The sequence below is a fragment of the Tachyglossus aculeatus genome, chromosome 1 (genome assembly GCF_015852505.1).
Source record: "Tachyglossus aculeatus isolate mTacAcu1 chromosome 1, mTacAcu1.pri, whole genome shotgun sequence".
Taxonomy (NCBI): domain Eukaryota; kingdom Metazoa; phylum Chordata; class Mammalia; order Monotremata; family Tachyglossidae; genus Tachyglossus; species Tachyglossus aculeatus.
Window position 1 is genome coordinate 61,530,557 of NC_052066.1, and position 20,920 is coordinate 61,551,476.

A 20,920-nucleotide genomic window follows, 5' to 3' on the forward strand; every position below is an offset into this window, starting at 1 on the left:
TTCCCGGCCCACAACGAGCTTACAGTCTAGACAGGGAGACAGACGTTATTGTAAATAAATAAAATTTCAGTTGGGTACATAAGTGCCATGGGGTTGGGAAGGGGGATGAATAAAGGGAGCAAGTCAGGGCGATGCGGAAGGGAGTGGGAGAAGAGGAAAAGAAGGCTTAGTCAGGGTAGGCCTCTTGGAGGAGATGTGCCTTCAATAAGGCTATGAAAGTTATAAAGAGGGAGGGCGGTCCATGCCAGAGGCAGGATGTGGGCGAGAGGTTGGAGGTGAGATAATAGTAATAATAATAATAATAATAATGGCATTTGTTAAGCGCTTACTATGTGCAAAGCACTGTTCTAAGCGCTGGGGGGGATACAATGTGATCAAGTTGTCCCACATGGGGCTCACACTCTTAATCCCCATTTTTACAGATGAGGTAACTGAGGCTCAGAGAAGTTAAGTGACTTGCCCAAGGTCACACAGCAGACTTGTGGTGGAGCCGGGATTCGAACCCCTGACCTCTGACTCCAAAGCCCGGGCTCTTTCCGCTGAGCCACGAAATTGAGATAAAGAGAGAAGGTTAGCGTTAGAGGAGCGACATGGGCGGGTTGAGTTGTAGTAGGGAAGCGGTGAGGTAGGAGCGGGCAAGAAGCAGCATGGCGTAGTGGATAGAGCAGGGGCCTTGGAGTCAGAAGGTCATGGGTTCTAATCCCGGCTCTGCCACTTGTCTGCTGTGTGACCTTGGGCAAGTCACTTCACTTCTGTGGCCCTCAGTTACCTCATTTGTAAAATGGGGATTGAGAATGTGAGCCCCGTATGGGACAGGGACTGTGTCCAACCTGATCTGCTTGTGTCCACCCCAGCGCTTAGTACAGTGTCTGGCACATAGTTAAGCCCTTAACAAATACCACAATTATTGTTATTATTATTATTATTATTGAGTGTTTTAAAGCCGAGTACAACAGAAGCTCCAGAAGCTACTAGACTGTAAGCATCTTGAGGGTAGGTTTCTACCAAGTCCATTTTTTGTTCTCTCACAAGGACGTAGCACAGTTCTCTGCACACCAGAAGCACTCATTAAATGCCATTGGTGTTCCCTGTCTTCACAGAGCTTCCAATCTAATGGAGGAAACCAGTTGTCAGAGTTTTTGTTTACAAATTAGAGGAGCAGGAGAAAGAAGAAGGATAGAACAGGAAGAAGTACAAAGTGATCAGAATGAAATAGCTAAGTAAATGAATATCCAAATACATATATAAATAAAAACCGACAGTAGTCCACATATAATAATAGTAATAATAATAATGGTATTTGCTAAGCACTTACTACATCCCAAACACTGTTCCAAATGGTGGGGTAGATGCAAGGTAATCAGGTTGTCCCACATGGGGCTCACAGTCTCAATCCCCATTTAACAGATGAGGTAACTGAGGCACAGAGAAGTTAAGTGACAAAAAGTCACACAGCTGACAAATGGCGGAGCCAGGATTAGAACCCACGACCTCAGGCTTCCAAGCCCGTGCTCTTCCACTAAGCCACGTTGCTTCCACGTGTATCGAAGAGGGGACTAAGGTACAAAGTGTACATGATAAATTGCATTCCGTGGCCGCTCAAAATGAGTTGCTGTTAATTTGTCAGGGAAAAGCTGTACAGATAAACAAATACATCAGCCACAAATGTTTATGTTATCTCTGCAGACTATAAATATTTATATTTACAAATCAATATACTTACTATGCAATATAAATATTTATATAATATAAATATCATACAATAAAAGGTATAATGATAGACGGGAAATGAGAAAACCAAAATAAATTCAATGCATTCGTTGCGAGTATGTTAAATATGTCTGAAAGCTTCAGACCAAACTGAAGATCTAGAGATCTGTACTTTTTACTTCTACCTGTACTCACCACAAACACCACATGCAGCTGTCTGAGTATTTTGTTAACGTGACCCCTAAGCCACATTGAAAAACAGCGGCAACTCAGCATCAAAACCAAAAATTGTCCTGAAAGAACAATTTCCCCCTCCCATCCCCCCCTTCTTACCTCCATCCCTTCCCCACAGCACCTGTATATATGTATATATGTTTGTACATATTTATTACTCTATTTATTTATTTATTTTACTTGTACATATCTATTCTATTTATTTTATTTTGTTAGTATGTTTGGTTTTGTTCTCTGTCTCCCCCTTTTAGACTGTGAGCCCGCTGTTGGGTAGGGACTGTCTCTATATGTTGCCAATTTGTACTTCCCAAGCGCTTAGTACAGTGCTCTGCACATAGTAAGCGCTCAATAAATACGATTGATGACGATGATGATGATGAAAGAAAACTCATCCACCAACATTATGGTGTCCTCTCCACTGCTGCTCTTCTCTGACAGCTACTCTTCCATCTCCTAATAGTAATAATGGCATCTGTTAAGTGCTTACTATGTGTCAAGCCCTGTCTAAGTGCTAGCGTCGATATAAGCTAATCAGGTTGGACCCACTCCCTCCCCCACGTGGGGCTCAGTCTTAGTCCCCATTTTACAGATGTGATAACTGAGGCCTGGAAAAGTGAAGTGACTTGCCCAAGGTCCTACAGCAGACAAGCGGCGGAGCAAGGATTCGAACTGTACATATTTACTATTCTATTTATTTTGTTAATGATGTGCATACAGCTATAATTCTATTTGTTTTGACGATTTTGACACCTGTCTATATGATGATGATGATGATGGCATTTGTTAAGCACTTACTATGTTGCAAAGCACTGTTCTAAGCACTGGGGGAGGTTACAAGGTGATCAAGTTGTCCCACAGGGGGCTCACAGTTTTAATCCCCATTTCACAGATGAGGTCACTGAGGCACAGAGAAGTGAAGTGACTTGCCCCAAGTCACACAGCTGACACTTGGCAGAGCCGGGATTTGAACCCATGATCTTTGACTCCAAAGCCCGGGCTCTTTCCACTGAGCCACGCTACATATATATATACAGGTAGACGGCAAAACAAAACAAAATAAAATCAATAAATATGTACAAATAAAATAGAGTAATAAATACGTACTATGTTTTGTTTTGTTGTCCGTCTCCCCCTTATAGACTGTGAGCCCCTTGTTGGGTAGGGACCGTCTCTATATGTTGCCAACTTGTACTTCCCAAGCGCTTAGTACAGTGCTCTGCACACAGTAAGCGCTCAATAAATACGACTGAATGAACGAATGAACCCAGGTCCTTCTGACGCCAAGGCCTGTGCTCTTTCCTCTAGACCATGCTGCTTTTCCTCCGCAGCAGAAGGTTTAGTTTTTCTCTTTGTATTTCATCATTCCTTCTACACTATTGTATGCTCTACTTGTTCTTTTCCACTCTCTTTTGAGTTATTTTATATATTAACTTTTCAGCCTTCAACTGGATGTAAAATGATATGGCAATATTTCAGGTTTGTCCATAGTATATTGTAGGATCCCAGGAAATGCTGTCTCCTGAAAGGGTAAATAGTAAAATAGTATCATTTTTTTTTTTCTTGTACAAAGCATGCATCCTTTGGGTGCATTTTGTTAGCTTGAATGATGGTTTATTCACAATATTGCCAGTTGCATGAACTCTCTTAAAGGTCAAGCCCAATGAAAGTCAGCTCTGATCTATGAGGAAAACTTTCATGTTGATGCACTTAAATTTTATAGCATATATTATTTTAAAGGTGGGTAAAGGTTAGCTTTACCTGTGCTGGGCAGCAGCGTCACGGGAGAGAGTCGAGGGCAGAGACTCGTTTTTACCGTGCGGAAGGAGGCAATGGTAAACCATTTCCGGACATTTACTAAGAAAGTGCTATGGATACACTACCAGAATGATTGTAGATGGAGTTGAAGTGTTCTGGGAGAGATTCATTCATTCAATCGTATTTATTGAGCGCGTACTGTGTGCCGAGTACTGTAGTAAGCGCTTGGGAAGTACAAGTTGGATGTGTCCATGGCCTAGAGAAGTAGCATGGCCTAGTGGCAAGGGCACGGGCTCGGGAGTCAGAGGACGTGGGTTCTAATTTCGGCCCCGCCACTTGTCTGCTGTGTGACCGTGGGCAATTCACTTCGCTTCCCTGTGCCTCAGTTGCCTCATCTGTAAGGTGGGGATTAAGACGGTGAGCCCCATGCGGGACAACCTGATTACCTTGTATCTACCCCCAGTGCTTAGAACAGTGCTTGGCACATAGTAAGCGCTTAACAAACACCATAATTATTATTATTATTATTATCATTATAGTGTCACTACAGCATAAGACAAGACAAGGCAACAGGTAATTTAATAAATCTGTAATTTATTTATATTAAAGTCTTTCTCCCCATCTACAGTGTAAGCTTATTGTGGGCAGGGAATATAATAATAATAATAATAATGATGGCATTTATTAAGTGCTTACTATGTGCAAAGCCCTGTTCTAAGCGCTGGGGAGGTTACAAGGTGATCAGGTTGTCCCACGGGGGGTTCACAGTTTTAATCCCCATTTTACAGTTGAGGTAACTGAGGCACAGAGAAGTGATGTGATTTGCCCAAAGTCACACAGCTGACAATTGGTGGAGCCGGGGCTTGAACCCATGACCTCTGACTCCAAAGCCCGGGCTCTTTCCACTGAGCCATGCTGCTTGTCTGTATATTGTACTCCCTTATTAATAATAACAATAATAATAATAATAATTGTGATATTTGTTAGTGCTTACTGTGTGTCAGGCACTGTACTAAGTGCTGGGGTAGGTACAGGCAAATCATATTGAACACAGTCCTTGTCCCACATGGGCTCACAGCTTCAATCCCCATTTGACAGATGAGGTAACTGAGGCCCAGAGAAGTGAAGTGACTGGCTCAAAGTCACACAGCATATAGTGCTTACAGTGCTCTGCACACAGTAAATGCTCAATAAAGATGATTGATTGATTGATTTTGACTTTACGTAGGCTGCCGGATTGGGACTCTGCAGGATTGGGTCTCTGCTACAGTGGATTGGGAGGAATGAAGAAAAAATTGTCCTTTCAGAGAATGTTGATTTTTCTGTTCTATTCTCAAGAGCCCTAATAGAAAACAGCATATATTGACCCAACTGCATACCAAACACTATAGTATGTGTGTATATATATATATATACATATGTATATTTTATTTTATATAGTTTATAGAGATATACTTTATATATATATTTAAGTGCTTACTGTGTGTCAAACACTACTCTAAGCACTGGGGTAGATTCATGGTATTCTATTTATTCTATTTATTCTTTTTATTTTATTTTGTTAGTATGTTTGGTTTTGTTCTCTGTCTCCCCCTCCTAGACTATGAGCCCACTGTTGGGTAGGGACTGTCTCTATGTGTTGCCGACTTGTACTTCCCAAGCACTTAGTACAGTGCTCTGCACACAGTAAGCGCTCAATAAATATGATTGATTGATTGATTGATGGTAATCAGGTCAGAAATGGTCCCTGTCCCTCATGGGGTTCACAGTTAAGTAGCAGAGAGAACAGGTATTGAATCCCCATTGAACATTTGAGGAAACTGAGTCATAGAGGAGATAAATGATTTGCCCAAGGTCATCGAGCAGTGTGGCTCAGTGGAAAGAACACGGGCTTTGGAGTCAGAAGTCATGGGTTCAAATCCTGGCCCCTCCAATTGTCAGCCGTGTGACTGTGGGCAAGTCACTGAACTTCTCTGTGCTTCAGTTACCTCATCTGTAAAATGGGGATTAAGACTGTGAGTCCCCCGTGGGACAACCTGATCAGCTTGTAACCTCCCCCGCGCTTAGAACAGTGCTTTGCACATAGTAAGCACTTAATAAATGCCATCATTATTGTTATTATTATTATTATTATCTAGCAGGCATGTGTTAGAGCAGGGATTAGAACCCAGGTCCTCCGACTCTGAGGCCCATGCTCTTTCCACTTGGCCATGCTACTTCTCATGGCCCATAAAGGGTGTAAATGGAAGGACAAAGGTGATGTATAAGGGAGAGGGTGTGGAGGAAATGAGAGCTTAGTCAGGGAAGCCTTTTGGAGGAAGTATGATTCCAGTGAGGCATTGGAGGTGGGGAGGGTGATGGTTTGTCGCATATGAAAGGGGAGAGAGTTCCAGTTCAGAAGCAAGACATGAGCAAGGGTTGATGGCGAGATAGAGGATATGGAGGTACAGTGAGTAGGATGGTGTTTGATGGTTTTAGGGAAGCAGCGTGGCTCAGTGGAAAGAGCACGGGCTTTGGAGTCAGAGGTCATGGGTTGGAATCCCGACTCCCCCACATGTCTGCTGTGTGACCTTAGGCAAGTCACTTCACTTCTCTGAGCCTCAGTTGCCTCATCTGTAAAATGGGGATTACGACTGTGAGCCCCACGTGGGACAACTTGACCACCTTGTATTCCCCCCCACCCCCAGCGCTTAGAGCAGTGCTCTGCACATAGTAAGCGCTTAACAAATGCCATCATTATTATCTTCTAGACTGTGAGCCCATTGTTGGGTAGGGACCGTCTCTATATGTTGCCAACTTGTACTTCCCAAGCGCTTAGTACAGTGCTCTGCAGACAGTAAGTGCTCAATAAATATGATTGAATGAATGAAGGAACAGCAAAGTGAACATGCTGGGACATAATAGGAAAACAGCAAGCTAGAGGGCAGGTTAATTGAGTGCTTTAAAACCAATGGTAAAGAGTTTCCGTTTGATGCAGAGGTGACCATGAGATGTTCTTGAGGAGTGGGGAATCATGGACAGAAAATTTTTTTTTTAGAAAAATGAGCCATACAGCAGAGTGAAGTGTGGACTGGAGTGGGAGAGACAAGAGTCAAGGGTGGTCAACAAGGAGGCAGATGCAGTAGGCTAGGTGGGATAGGATATATGCTTGAATCAGTGCCGTAGCAGTTTGGATGGAGAGGAAAAGGTGGTATTTTAGCAATATCGTTGAGAGAACCGGTGGGATATTCATTTATTCAGTCGTATTTATTGAGCGCTTACTGTGTGCAGAGCACTGGGAAGTCCAAGTTGGCAACATATAGAGACGGTCCCTACCCAACAACGGGCTCACAGTCTAGAAGGGGGAGAAAGACAACAAAACAAAACGTGTGGTCAGGTGCCAAGTCGTCAGAATAAATAGAAGTAAAGCTAGATGCACATCATTGACAAAATAAATAGAACAGTAAATATAACAGTAAATAAACAGTAAATAAATAGAACAGTAAAACAGAGTAATAAATCTGTACAAACATATATACAGGTGCTGTGGGGAGGGGAAGGAGGTAGGGCAGGGGGGGAGGAGAAGAGGAAAAAGGGGGCTCAGTGTGGGAAGGCCTCCTGGAGGAGGTGAGCTCTCAGTAGGGCTTTGAAGGGAGGAAAAGAGCTAGCTTGGCGGACGTGGGGAGGGAGGGCATTCCGGGCCGGGGGAGGACGTAGGCCGGGGGGTCGATGGCGGGACAGGCGAGAACAAGGCACAGTGAGGAGGTTAGCGGCAGAGGAGTGGAGGGTGCGGGTTGGGCTGGAGAAGGAGAGAAGGGAGGTGAGGTAATAATGATAATAATAATGATGGCATTTGTTAAGCGCTTACTATGTGCAAAGCACTGTTCTAAGCGCTAGGAGGGATACAAGGTGATCAGGTTGTCTCACGTGGGGCTCACAGTCATCATCCCCATTTTGCAGATGAGGGAACTGAGGCTCAGAGAAGTGAAGTGACTCGCCCAAGGTCACACAGCAGACATGTGGCAGAGCCGGGATTCGAACCCATGACCTCTGACTCCAAAGCCCGTGCTCTTTCCATTGAGCCACACTGCTTCTTTAGGAGGGAGCGAGGTGATGGAGAGCCTTGAAGTTGGGAGTGAGGAGTTTTAGCTTGATGCGTAGATTGACTGGTAGCCACTGGAGATTTTTGAGGTGAATCGGTGTGTCTTTTTGTGCTGTTCTTGGGCAGTTCCCGGCATTGCCTTTCTTAACTGATCATCTCAAACTAGTATTTCTGCGTATTGCTGTTTTTTCATAACTCTTTGTTAGCCCTGGAAATGTAACAGCTCTATGATACCTTCTCGGTAACTTGCTGTTATGACACCTGTTGTGAGGGATCCAGCGGAAAAGCGACAGACTGGGGCTGAGGAAGAACAATTTCGAAAGTGTGAATAGTGAAACCTTAGCTATTAGCATCTCCAAAACATCTGTGAACTCCAGACCGGGAGTGAAAACTGCATAAACAAGATCAGGAAATTGCTTTCCTTGCCAAGATAAGCAAGGTGAATATCCCTATGACTTCACCGTTTTATTTCCTTCCCCTTACACTAAGGCCTGTTCAGAGGGTGAAAGGCAGATGCTTAGATCAAGAAGAAATTTCAAAGGGAAAAGGAGTGTTAAAGGTGCAACTCTAAAGGGTTTTGATGCACTACACCAGTGTTTGCTTTTTATTAGTAGTATCAGTGATTTCTGGGCATTCAGTAGACCCAAACCGTTCATCATCATCATCATCATCAATTGTATTTATTGAGCGCTTACTGTGTGCAGAACACTGTACTAAGCACTTGGGAAGTACAAGTTGGCAACATATAGAGACAGTCTGTACCCAACAGTGGGCTCACAGTCTAAAAGGGGGAGACAGAGAACAAAACCAAACATACTAACAAAATAAAATAAATAGAATAGATATGTACAAGTAAAATAAATAAATAAATAGTGTAACAAATATGTACAAACATATATACATATATACAGGTGCAGTGGGGAAGGGAAGGAGGTAAGATGGGGGGATGGAGAGGGGGACAAGGGGGAGAGGGGGAGAGAACGGTTATGATAAGTACAGCAGAAGCTAGAGAGACTTTCCTTGCCCACACAAGGTGCTTATTGATTCCTTGGAAAATCTATAAATCCGAATAGATCCTTGACTATTTACTGTTATATTGTACTCATTCAATCCTGTTTGGTAGAGCAATGTACTAAGCTCTTGGGAAAGTACAATACAACAATAAACAATGACATTCCCTGCCTACAACAAGCTCACAGTCTAGAAGAGGGGGAGACAGACATCAATATAAATAAATAAAATTACACTTATATACACACGATCTGTGGGGCTGGCAGGGTGGGGGGAAGGGCAAAGAGAGCAAGTCAGGGTGACACGGAAGGGTGTCGGAGATGAGGAATAGTGGGGCTTAGTCTGGGAAGGCCTCTTGGAGAAGATGTGCCTTCAATAAGATTTTGAAGGGGCGGGGAGAGTAATTGTCTGGTGGATTTTAGGAGGGAGGGCATTCCAGGCCAGGGGCAGGATGTGGGCCAAGGGTCGGTGGTGAGACAGGTGAGATGGAGGCCCAGTGAGAAGGTTAGCGCTAGAAGAGTGAAGTGTGTGGGCTGGGTTGTAGAAGGAGAGAAGCGAGGTGAGGTAAGAGGGGGCAAGGTGATCGAGTGCTTAAAGCCAATGGTGAGGAGTTTTTGTTTCATATGGAGGTGAATAGGAAACCATTGGAGATTTTTGAGGAGGGAGATGACATGTCCTGAGCTTTTTTGCAGAAAGGTGATCTGGACAGCGGAGTGAAGTATGGACCGGAGTGGGGAGAGACAGGAGGTTGGGCGGTCAGCAAGGAGGCTGATGCAGTAATTTAGGAGGGATAGGATGAGTGCTTGAATTAGCGTAGTAGCAGTTTGAAGGGAGAGGCAAGGGCGGATTTTAGCAATGTTGTGAAGTTCATTCGTTCATTCAAGCGTATTTATTGAGCGCTTACTGTGTGCAAAGCACTGTACTAAGCGCTTGGGAAGTCCAAGTTGGCACCATATAGAGACGGTCCCTACCCAACAGCGGGCTCACAGTCTAGAAGGGGGAGACAGACAACAAAATAAAATAAATAGAATAAATATGTACAAGTAAAAGGGCATTCATTCATATTTATTGAGTGCTTACTGTGTGCGGAGCACTGTACTAAGCGCTTGGGAAGTCCAAGTTGGCACCATATAGAGACGGTCCCTACCCAACAGCGGGCTCACAGTCTAGAAGGGGGAGACAGACAACACAATAAAATAAATAGAATAAATATGTACAAGTAAAAGGGCATTCATTCATTCATATTTATTGAGCGCTTACTGTGTGCAGAGCACTGTACTAAGCACTTGGGAAGTCCAAGTTGGCACCATATAGAGACGGTCCCTACCCAACAGCAGGCTCACAGTCTAGAAGGGGGAGACAGACAACAAAACAAAACATATTAACAAGATAAAATAAATAGAATAAATATGTACAAGTTAAAAGGCATTCCAGGCCAGGGGGAGGACGTGGGCCAGGGGTCAACGGCGGGACAGGTGAGAACCGGCAGGATTTGGTGATGGGTTGAATGAGAGGGAGGAGTCAAGGATAATGCCGTGGTGATCCCACAACAAGCTGCGTTATTGGTGACTGTTTGTGATCCTGTGAATAAAAAGAAGGAAGAGACTTGCGAAGGCACTGATGGGCGGGATATTGGCAATATCTTCATGCCAGACCAACTGGAATATATCCAGTTCCCACTTTCCATGATCCACTTCATACCTTTCTGAGGAACAGGAGGAAATAGGTCAGGGAAACAAACCGACTCTTAATAAAGTGTACAGGAATTTAATCTTTGCTTCTTTCCTCTTCGAAATAGACCCAATTGGTCCTTTATCTGTCAGCAACTCTTTTACCCATTAGTCTACCCCTAACAAAAGGAAGGGAGCAACAGACCGTGAGGAGACAAGGTGAGCATTCAGTAGGAAAATCTGAGCCCAAATCCCTCAACGCTCTGGTTCCAAAAGCTTCAGTGACTGACACATCAAGCCTGCAGTGATTTGTGAAAGATGTGGACAGAGCCTGTCTTCTGGACTGTGAGCCCGTTGTTGGGTAGGGACCGTCTCTATATGTTGATGATTTGTGCTTCCCAAGAGCTTAGTACAGTACTCTGCACACAGTAAGCACTCAATAAATACAATTGAATGAATGAATGAATTTTGAAGCTGCCATGTTTAAAGAAGCCCTCAACGGAAGGTACCAGCTCCTTTTTTCCCCGCCTCTTTTTGTGATGGTATTTATTAAAGCGCTTACTATGTTCCAGTCACTGCACTAACTGCTGGTGTAGATACCAACTAATTAGGTTGGAAGCAGTCCATGTCCCACATGAGGTTCACAGTCTTAAACCCCATCCTATAGATGAGGTAACTGAGGCACAGCAAAGTGATGTGACTTGCCTAAGGTCACAAAGCAGACAAGTGGTGGAGCTGGAATTAGAACCAATAACAACAACAACAGTTATGGTATGTGTTAAGTGCTTATTATGTGCCAGGCACTATACTAAATGCTGGGGTGGTACAAGCAGATCGAGTGGACACAGTCTCTGTCCCACACAGGGCTCACAATCTTAATCTCCATTTGACAGATGAGGTAACTGAGGCACAGAGAAGTGAAATGACTTGCCCAAGACCACACAGGAGATGTTGGAACCAGGATAAGAACTCCTGACCTTCCAAGTCCTAACTTCGAGGCACGTGCTCTTTCCACTAAGCCATGCCGCTTTGCTTTAGTATTTTTGGAGGGTTTTGATTACCTAGGAAAATCTGAACCTCTCACATTCCCCCTCACTGCAGCCGTACCGTAAATCACTGCCTCTGAGCAAGGGTTTCTACTCACTTAGATTTGCATTCCGTTTCCATCAGGCACAAGTAGTTTACTTTTCAACTTGAATCCCCCAGAAATATCATCTCTCCCCAGCCCTCCTACAGCACCTCCCTAAAACACCCCTCTTTGGCTACCAAGACTGTAAGGGTTTCAGGTCCACGATCAGGTCATTATGTGATTTAAAGGCTGTGGTCAGGGATAACTTTACAGGTCTCTATTTAGAGAAGTTGCTGGAGGAAAATTTCTGTGTGTGTATGTGTGTGTTTAAATTGAGTTGTTGATGTGATTCTTATTCTAGGTGCTTACTGTTTGCACCTTCTTGCCTTGTCCAATGCTTGCCGTATAATTGCTCGACTGGCCCCTGGCCAGAAACGCGTTTAGAAGCAGTCCCAATGGCTAAGCACTGACCCAGAGATTATATCTTGGTGCGGCTGTTAAATCCTGTATTTGCTGTAAACCTCCAGACTATTAGGGGCAGCCCTGCAGGCAGAGTCTTGCTAGATCTTCCTGTTTCATTGGATTCTTTGCATCCATTCTCACTGGGCACGTAGTCACAGAATTTGCAGAAGAAACCCTCCTTAATCCTGATGAGCAAATCCGGGGAAGGCCTGAAAAAGATGAGTGCGTCTAAAGATGGAATTGTAAGCTTGTTATGGTCCTGTTATGGTATTTTAGTATTTACTGAGTGCCATACACTGTACTAAACCTGGAGTGGGTACAAGAAAATCAGGTTGGACACAGTCCCTGTCCCAAAATAGGGTAATTTTGTTGTGTTGTACTATCCCAAGTGCTTAGAACAGTGCTCTGCACATAGGAAGGGATCAATAAATACGATTGATTGATTCATTCATTCAAATGTGTTTTTTGAGTGCTTACTGTGTGCAAACCACTGTACTAAGTGCTTGCGACCACGCGATTCATGGAAATGGGGTTTATTTGGACACACAGGAGAATGGGGATGGTTTTCATCTACATTCACCAGGATGGAGTTCAGGGGATAAGTATGGAACATCTTCCTTGCATGGAACAGGTAGCTTTGTGGCTACACTAGCTAGCCACAAGGCTAGCTTGGAGGTAGAGTAATCGACCCAAGGACCTCTATGTCCCTTTGACTGAATTAGTTCCAAGAATCTCTGGATATTCCCCTGACAAAAATTAACTGGAGAAATAAGTTTTAAAGTGGAAGTTACCACTTTTTACTTCAGTACATCCCATTTAAGGCAAGTACGTGTGCAGTATACGTATTGTGATATACATCAGATAGAAGAAGACACCGTCCCAAAGACAAATTTCCTTTATACTTGAAAGTCTCTCTTACATTTTCTTCCCAGTCTAACATTCACCCAGCACATTGACAAAAGCTCCTGTTGGCAACTCAATTTACTACTCCGTACTAAACTCTGTGATATTTACCTTGGATTACGGCAGACTTGTTCCTGTGAAATGCGTGCATATTGTCAAATTACCATTAATTTACAAACGTTCTGTAAATTGACCATTTACTCGCTAGCCTTCCCCAGGCTCTGAAAACTCTTTCCGTAGTGGAAGTGCCCTGACGTTGGCTTGGTCTACTGAGGGCCAGGCGTATTTCCGGAAAGGAATTTTGTAATAGAAAAATCCCATTTTAGATTCAGATCTGTGTGGGGTGAACCCAAACTCCGGATACCAAGTTTAAAATGGCTGAAAGAGTTGCAGGGAGACCAAGACTGAGCCCCTTCCTTCCTCTCCCCCTCGTCCCCCTCTCCATCTCCCCCATCTTACCTCCTTCCCTTCCCCACAGTACCTGTATATATGTATATATGTTTGTACATATTTATTACTCTATTTTACTTGTACATATCTATCCAATTTATTTTATTTTGTTAGTATGTTTGGTTTTGTTCTCTGTCTCCCCCTTTTAGACTGTGAGCCCACTGTTGCGTAGGGGCTGTCTCTATATGTTGCCAATTTGTACTTCTCAAGCGCTTAGTACAGTGCTCTGCACATAGTAAGCGCTCAATAAATACGATTGATGATGATGAGGGAGACAGAGCTAAAGGGCCTGGAGTTACCAACCACTGGCCCTGTGCCAGAGTTTTCCCAAGTAGCATCAGTCAACCAGTCAGTCAGTGGTACTTACTGAGCGCTGGCTGAGCTTATTGAGCTCGGTGTTGGTAGACCTTATTCCCGCCTTCAAGGAGTTTACAGTCAGTCTAGCGGCCCATCTGCCTGATTGACAGGTGGCATTTGGTACAGTGCTCTGCACACAGTAAGCGCTCAATAAATACGATTGATGTGATGATGATGATGATTGTGTGTGTTTGTGGCGTTAGATACTCTTGGGGAGATTGTGTGTGTTTGTGGCGTCAGATACTCTTGGGGAGATTGTGTGTGGTTGTGTTTGAGCCCACTGTTGGGTAGGGACTGTCTCCATATGTTGCCAATTTGTACTTCCCAAGCGCTTAGTACAGTGCTGTGCACACAGTAAGCGCTCAATAAATACGATTGATGATGATGATGATGATGATGATTTGGGGTTCGTCTTCTCCCTCCCGGCATCCTTGGGAACCTCAGGATAGTCTCCAGAGAGTTCAAGCCAGGGTGGTTGTAGGTAAGGGGAACAGCTCTCAATGAGGCAGACTGGGAAAATCGGAAACTTTTTCCCAGGCTTGGGAGCTGCTCTTTCAATCATTCATGGGCCAACAGGGCAAGCAGAACTCATTAGAACAACTGAAGAGTGTTTGCATTCTGTAAACTGTTTCTGACCTGATGTTCCACTTGGTCTGCCTAAGTGGAGATTCTTGCCGACTCGTGACCAGAGAAAACAAACAGGATTCATGCATAGAATTTTGAAAACATGACACCAGGAAGGGAAATAATAACAATAATAATAATCATGATATTTGTGAAGTGCTTACTTTCTGCCAAGTTCTGGGGTAGACACAAGATTTCAGCTCTCAAATGAGGCTCCCGGGTTGGGAGTTAGAGGTCATGAGTTCTCATTCTGGCTCCACCACTTATCAGCTGTGTGACTTTGGGGAAGTCATTTCACTTCTCTGTGCCTCAGTTACCTCATCTGTAAAATGGGGATTAGGACTGTGAGCCCCACATGGGACAACTTGATTACTTTACATCTACCCCAATGCTTAGAACAGTGCTTGGCACATAGTGCTTAACAAATACCGTCATTATTATTATTATTATTATTATTTTATTATTATTATGAAAGACTGAGAACAGGCATTGAATTCCCATTTTACATATGAGGTGAGTGAGGCACAGAGAAGTTAAGTGACTTGCCCAACATCACCCAGCTGGTGAGAGGCAGAGCTGGAATTAGCACCCTGGTCCTCTGACTCCCAGGGCCCTTGTTAATAATAATAATAATAATAATAAATGATTACAATAATGACATTTATTAAGCGCTTACTATGTGCCAAGCACTGTTCTGATCACACAGTGATCAGGTTGTCCCATGTGGGGCTCACAGTCTTCATCCCCATTTTACAGATGAGGTAACTGAAGCACAGAGAAAAAACCTTTGTGGTTTTATTATTCAGGTAAAAAAAAAAAAAGATCAGATCAAATCACCAGTTTGGTGCATAAATTAGGAATCCTTCACTTTTCTCAGATTTTTTTCCTAATGAATATTGACTCTGCTATAGGTGGTTTAGAGCTTCTGGGACTATTTGACTATACCCTTTTCCTGCTATACCTTTGTCTTTTTTTTTGACCAATAATAACATGATAAAAGTCCTCTAGATGTAAGCTGTTTTGGGCTGTGAACATATCCACTAATACTGTTTTTTTGAACTCTCCCAAGCGCTTCATGCAGTGCTCTGCACACATTAAATGCTCAATAAATACCACTGATGGATCGATTAGCGAAAACTAGTGTGTGTATTTTGTTGCAAGTTTGGACACATTTTTTGCTCATGCAAATACTAAAATAACTATAGGTTAGGAAAGCAGCGTGGCTTAATGGAAAGAGCCTGGGCTTAGGAGTCAGAGGTCATGGGTTCTAATTCCACCTCTACCACTTGTCGGCAGAATGACTTTGGACAGGTCACTTAACTTCTCTGTGCCTCAGTTCCCTCATCTGTAAAATGGGGATTAAGACTGAGCCCCAAGTGGGACAACCTGATTACCTTGTATCTACCCCAGCGCATAGAACAGTGCTTGGTACATAGTATGCGCTTAACAGAAACCATTATTATTATTATTATTACAGGTGGCTTTTTAAATGTTTTTTATTTGTTGCTTACATTGTGCCAAGGGCTCTTCTAAGTACTGGGGTAGACACAGGTTAATCAGGTTGAACACAGTCCCTGTCCCTCATAGGACTCAATGTCTAAATTGGAAGGAGGAGGATTTAATCCCCATTTTACAGATGACATAACTGTGGCCCAGAGAATTTAAGTGACTGGCCTAAGCTCACACAGCAGACAAGTAATGGCTTTTATGTTTGCCAGTAGAAGTGTACGTGTGTGCATGTGTGTATATTTTAAATAGTACTACAGTTTGTTTATCCTTCTAAAAGTGTATGAATTTTTAAACAAATTGTAAGTAGGCATTATGCGTGAATTTTACATTTAAGGTCAGCATCATTATTGCCATGTTATTTGGATGCTTCCTTTGGGAAGTAAGTTTTCCATGGAGTTCAGAAAAGCTGCAGTTTTTGAGAATGTACATCAGTCAATCAATCGTATTTATTGAGTGCTTACTGTGTGCAGAGCACTGTTCTAAATGCTGGGGAAGTACAAGTTGGCAACATATAGAGACAATCCCTACCCAACAGTGGGCTCACAGTCTAAAAGGGGGAGACAGAGAAGAAAACCAAACATACTAACAAAATAAAATAAATAGAATAGATATGTACAAATTAGAGTAATAAATATGTATAAACATATATACATATATACAGGTGCTGTGGGGAAGGGGAAGAGGTAAGATGGGGGGGATGGAGAGGGGGGTGAGGGGGAGAGGAAGGAAGGGTACATATCATTGTCCTGCTTGGGGGACTCTTCTCTGAAGTCAGTCAACTATTTCTGTCAGAAAATTAAAGGAAAGATCATTTATTAGAATTACCCTGAGAAGTTGCTGTGGTCTGGATTAACTTTTGGAAGCTTGAGTATGGTCTACAACGTATGTTCTTTAATAATGATAATAATAATAATGAATAATAATTGTATTTGTTAAGCGCTTATGTGCCAATCACTCTGAGTGCTGGGATAGCTATAAGTTTATCTTGTAGGACACAGTCCCTGTCCCACATAGGGCTCACAGTTTTAATCCCCATTTTACAGATGAGGTAACTGAGAAGCAGCGTGGCTCAGTGGAAAAGAGCCCTGGCTTTGGAGTCAGAGGTCATGGGTTCAAATCCTGGCTCTGCCACTTGTCAGCTGTGTGACTTTGGGCAAGTCACTTAACTTCTCTGGGCCTCAGTTCCCTCATCTGTAAAATGGGGATTAAGACTGTGAGCCCCTTTGGGACAACCTGATCACCTTGTAACCGCCCCAGTACTTAGAACAGTGCTTTGCACATAGTAAGCGCTTAATAAATGCCATTATAAAAAAACCCAAAAACTGAGGCTCATAGAAGTGAGGTGACTTGCCCAAGGTCACACAGCAAGGAAATGGCAGAGCTGGGATTAGAACCCAGGTCCTTCCGACTCCCAAGCCTATGCTCTATCCACCAGGCCTCGCTGCTTCCCAAGTGGTAAGGAAGCCTAATTCTTGCATGTGTATAAATTGTTTGAATTTAAGTTATTGGGCCCCTCTCAGGGTCGCACCTGGAGAGTTTCCAGTCCACTCCCAGTCTCGACTATTGGAGGGAGAGTCGAGCAGAGGCCTGCCCGTTCCATTCCTAGCTTGGGCAGTGGCTAGTGGGTGGAAGGCAGTCTGTTACAAGTCACACCTCTCCTGGGCTGGGCAGCAGCGGCACAGGAGAGAGTCGAGGGTGGAAACTCAAGTTGGCTGCGCAGACGGAGGCAATGGTAAACCACTTCTGTATTTTTACCAAGAAAACACTCTGGATACACTACCAGAATGATTGCAGATGGAGGTGGGGCGTTCTGGGAGAGAGGTGTCAATGGTGTCACTATGGGTCGGAGACAACTCGACAGCATAATAATAATATGGCATTTTTTAAGCTCTTATTATGTGCAAAGCACTCTTCTAAGCGCTCTGGAGGATGCAAGGTGATCAGGTTGTCCCACGTGGGGCTCACAGTCTTCATCCCCATTTTAGATGAGGGAACTGAGGCCCAGAGAATAATAATAATAATAATGTTGGTATTTGTTAAGCGCTCACTATGTGCAAAGCACTGTTCTAAGCGCTGGGGGGAACACGAGGAGATGAGGTTGTCCCATGTGGGGCTCACAGTCTTAATCCCCATTTTACAGATGAGGGAACTGAGGCATAAAGAAGTGAAGTGACTTGCCCGAGGTCACACAGCAGACATGTGGGGGAGGCGGGATTCGAACCCATGACCTCTGACTCCCAAGCCCGCGCTCTTCCCACTGAGCCACGCTGCTTCTCTAAGCTTGAGTAATGAAGTGAAGAGTAGTGAAGAGAAGTGAAGTGACTTGCCCAAAGTCACACAGCTGACAGTTGGTAGAGCCGGGATTTGAACCCATGACCTCTGACTCCACATCCCGTGCTCTTTCCACTGAGCCACGCTGCTTCGCAAGTTGTCAAGACAAGTTGTTGGGATCTTTGCGGTTCTTCATCCTTCTCTTATTCAAATTTGCCTGTTAGTGATTTTACTTCTACCTCCTGGAATTCCTGCATTGGGAAGTTAAAGATATCATTTGGGAATTGAGGGGGAAATTTTTTACCTGTGCTTAACATTGAGAAAATGTTGGAACTGTTATTACTGAAGTCATGTTCATTTAGCACCATGATAGAGTATATTTTTTTTAACATAAACAGTTATTCTGGCTATCAGGCTCAGTATTAGCCCATAATGGTTCATAGTTGTGTTTTGGGATTTTTTCATGTTTCTCTATTTGCAGAGTCAAGCCATTAGCACTGATCAATTCCTTTATGATTGATCTTACCCCCCATCTTACCTCCTTCCCTTCCCCACAACACCTGTATATATGTATATATGTTTGTACATATTTATTACTCTATTTTACTTGTACATATCTATTCTATTTATTTTATTTTGTTAGTATGTTTGGTTTTGTTCTCTGTCTCCCCCCTTTTAGACCGTGAGCCCACTGTTGGGTAGGGACTGTCTCTATATGTTGCCAATTTGTACTTCCCACGCGCTTAGTACAGTGCTCTACACATAGTAAGCGCTCAATAAATACGATTGATTGATTGATTGATTTAGGGATTTTCAAAGTTGAATGGCAGTTGAATGGGAGGACATCCAATAAGATCAGAAACACATCAGCTTCCCAATTTCTCAATTTTTTCTCGAATAGCAGCAGGGCATAGAGTGAATATGTCAGCCTATTTCACAACACTTATCGATGAGCAGAGGGTCTGTGTACCCAAAATCTTACCTGGCTTACCATCTCGTCATGAATATTTCAGTTCTCGATAAAGTTCAACAAAACCACGGGAGTTCAAGATGCTCATTTCTCTTGAGTTGTGGTCGCGAAGGAAAATTCAGTAGGTGCCATTGTATCCCTTTGTGAGCTAAGGAGAAACCAGTGCTTTATTATTCTTAGAACAGGCTCTATTAGGTGCTGAACACCGTCACTGCTTGTCCTGTCTTTTGTTCCCATCCAGTTTAAAGATTTTAATAGACCACCTGTTTGTACATGCTTCGATTTTTCCTCATTCAGGCGTAACACAGTGCCTCTCACTAAACGGACCGGATGAACTATGTAGTTCACCTTTGAAATCCTTATCACTTATCAAATAGTATTTGAGGTCTGCATCTGTTTCTGCCTTTTCCTGTTAGAGAAAATCTCCACCCTTCAGATAGGTGTTCCCTCAATTTTATGAAGACACTTTATGGTTTGGGATTCTTACAGGTTGGGATGTAATGCTTGCCCTTGCATATTGCTTCATGAATATGGAAAAGTGGCTCCTAGGGCAGGAATTGGGGAGTTGCTCTCTTGGTGGGTGCTACTGATACCCACGTTTTGTTTGGGTATTTCTGCCTAAATTTTAATATGCTGTTCAAAAAATGCAGTTTTCCATCGACATTCCCATCATCCTCACGGAGCCTCCTCCACCTTGGGATTTGTGGAAATCTGTTTTTTTTTTCTCCAGTTTTTCCAGATTAAGAAAATATGAGTTTTCATAAGTCTTTTTAAAAGAAGCAGTGTGCCCTCTATTGCAACACAGTGGGAAAAGAGAGACCAAGGAAAAGTAGAGCAGTGGTTTGAATAGAGACCAGTCTGGCTTTGTGTAAATAACCCGCATTCCCATCGTGTTGCCATGGTTCTGCTGAAATTGTCAGTGCTCATGCCGGTAGTCAGAGAGAGTAACCCTTAGCTGCTAGGTTGTTCGGGAAAATGGTTAGGAAATTGAAAGAAAATAATCGTTATTCAAAATGAAGAGGCAGGAGCAATCAGGTACATCAGGAATCTTGCGCTTGAAGGGCCTCAGTGTCCAGCGCTTAGACTAATGCTTTGTACTAGTAAGTGCTTAACAAATGCCATCATCATTATTATTAGCCAGTGGCCCATGGCCAGTCTGTGTACTGACACCTTGTTCAGGGGGTGGGGCTCAAATGTCAAGACAAACTGTCAGCCCCTCCTTGGGATCCTCAAAAATCTCCAGTGGCTACCAATCAATCTGTGTGTAAGGCAGAAACTCCTCACCCTTGGCTTCAAGGCTGTCCATCACCTCACCCCTTCCTACCTCCCCTCCCTTCTCTCCTTCTCCAGCCCAGCCCACACCCTCCGCTCCTCTGCCGCTAATCTCCTCACCGTACCTCGTTCTCACCTGTCCCCGCCATCGACCCCCAGCCTACATCCTCCCCCGGGCCTGGAATGGCCTCCCTCTGCCCATCCGCCAAGCTAGCTCTCTTCCTCCCTTCAAGGCCCTGCTGAGAGCTCACCTCCTCCAGGAGGCCTTCCCAGACTGAGCCCCTTCCTTCTTCTCCCCTTTGTCCCCCTCTCCATCCCCCTCATCTTACCTCCTTCCCCTCCCCACAGCACCTGTATATATGTATATATGTTTGTACATATTTATTACTCTATTTATTTTACTTGTACATATCTATTCTATTTATTTTATTTTGTTAGTATGTTTGGTTTTGTTCTCTGTCTCCCCCTTTTAGACTGTGAGCCCACTGTTGGATAGGGACTGTCTCTATATGCTGCCAACTTGTACTTCCCAAGCGCTTAGTACAGTGCTGTGTACACAGTAAGCGCTCAAT

At 43.7% G+C, this 20,920-nt stretch overlaps 1 protein-coding gene and 1 non-coding gene across 9 annotated transcripts in view; both read left to right on the forward strand.

Moving 5' to 3' along the window:
* The window catches only part of TNIK (TRAF2 and NCK interacting kinase), a 560,172-nt gene that overhangs the window by 63,592 nt on the left and 475,660 nt on the right, over positions 1-20,920 (forward strand). The window lies entirely within an intron of this gene.
* LOC119934650 lies at positions 17,346-17,483 on the forward strand. Its single transcript, XR_005452992.1, has one exon. It is a non-coding gene; the product is annotated as a small nucleolar RNA SNORA7 (small nucleolar RNA).